Source organism: Dipodomys merriami, unplaced genomic scaffold (genome assembly GCF_024711535.1).
Source record: "Dipodomys merriami isolate MVZ:Mamm:240054 unplaced genomic scaffold, mDipMer1.0.p SCAF_47, whole genome shotgun sequence".
Taxonomy (NCBI): domain Eukaryota; kingdom Metazoa; phylum Chordata; class Mammalia; order Rodentia; family Heteromyidae; genus Dipodomys; species Dipodomys merriami.
In genome coordinates this window covers 1,498,875-1,500,473 of record NW_027206035.1, presented here as the reverse complement: position 1 = coordinate 1,500,473, position 1,599 = coordinate 1,498,875, and the positions used below count along the sequence as shown (strand labels likewise).

At 33.4% G+C, this 1,599-nt stretch overlaps 1 pseudogene; it reads right to left on the bottom strand.

The window, feature by feature from the left end:
- Nucleotides 1–280: 280 nt before the first annotated feature.
- Nucleotides 281–380, bottom strand: LOC138808711 (U6 spliceosomal RNA; annotated as a pseudogene).
- Nucleotides 381–1,599: the final 1,219 nt, after the last annotated feature.

Below are 1,599 nucleotides of genomic sequence, written 5' to 3'. Positions count from 1 at the left end.
TAATGTGCCCTTTCGGATTGCATCCCATACAGAAACAGTTTAAGATTCCTTTTTTCCCCCTAGGTCCTTAGTATTATATTTCTTTGGGATAAAACGACAAGGTTGTCTAATTTCAAAAATTGGGTAAAGGTTATGCTATGTAAAGGCCTTTCTAAGGTGAAAATTTAATACACTGATGTCAAAGTAACTTTTAATTATATGAATTAGGTGTATTGTTACACTTGTAATTTTGTAATCAACTTTTTAATAACTGTTTTTCATTTCTTGCATCTGAATAATGAAAAAATTTGAATACTTCACAAATTTTCATATCATCTTTGTACAAGTGCCATGTTAATCTCTGTATTGTTGTAATTTTGGTATACAAGCTGCTGAAGATTGTAGTATCCTGTAAAATTTAGTAGTTAATGATGAAATATTTATACAGGCTTATATGCTTAGGTTCCTATTTGTAACAAGGAAACCTTATTGTTCCTAAAAATGCTATTAATCTTATTTCCCTAAAATTCTGTGAATAGTTGAAAAAAATATGTTGTTCAGTTGATTTCTCACATTTGAAATTTTTTTGTCAATGACTATTTTAAGTCTTTTTCATTTAGAATTTGATCATACTTTCAACTATTTATAGCTAAGTCCAAAGGAGACGGCTTTTTCAAGTACTTATTTATCCAACTGTGTTAGCTCTGTGGAGCCAATGGATTCAAAGTAAGCCTTGTTTAAGAGCTATTTTTAAACCTATGCAGCTGAAATGTTCCCAAATGAGGTCTTACTGGCACAAATGTCTACCTGACCCTTTACCCTTCTTCCATGTAGGAACAGACCAACCAGAATATCTTACTCTGACAGCATAGATTGTATTAGTGGAACAAAACTAATCTTAGTTACAAGGGATCATAGAGAGATGAACAGTTCAGCCAGAACTGTTCATTCTAGAAGGCATCTTATCAAAATATGATTGTTTATGATACCTACCATTTCAAAAGTATCTAAAGCCAAGAAAGTGAAAACTTGTTCATATTCATGATTACCTAATGTCTTGGCCTGTCTACCTTCCAACCAGGCAGGAACTTACACTACTGCCATTTTATCACCAAATATTTTCATAGTTGCAAGAGAAGTCCATATATTTCTCTTCATTATTAGGCATTAAATTGGTAATGGTTTTTATTATTTTTATTATTTTTAGTTTTATTATTATTTTTATTGTGAACAAAATGTACAGAGGGGTTACATTACATGGGCAAGATAATGAGTGTATTTCTTGTCAAGCATTGCAACCCCCTCCTTTGTTTATGCTTCACATCCCTTCCCAGCATCCCCCCAACCCCCACCCAATCCTCCCCCCCCCACCAAAGTCGTAAAGTTCGTTTTCGACATGACAACTTGTACTTCTCATTGTTGCAATGGGCCCACCAGTATCCTTAAACGACTTGTTTTTCCCCTTCTCCTTCACAAATTATACCGACATCAAATATAGTGAAAGCAGGGGTTATAATGTGGGGGAGGGACATACAAAGCAACAAAAAGATAATCTTATAAGTGCGTTAGAAACAAATGCATGAAAGAAAAAAAATTAAATACATATCTAAGGGTTCATTT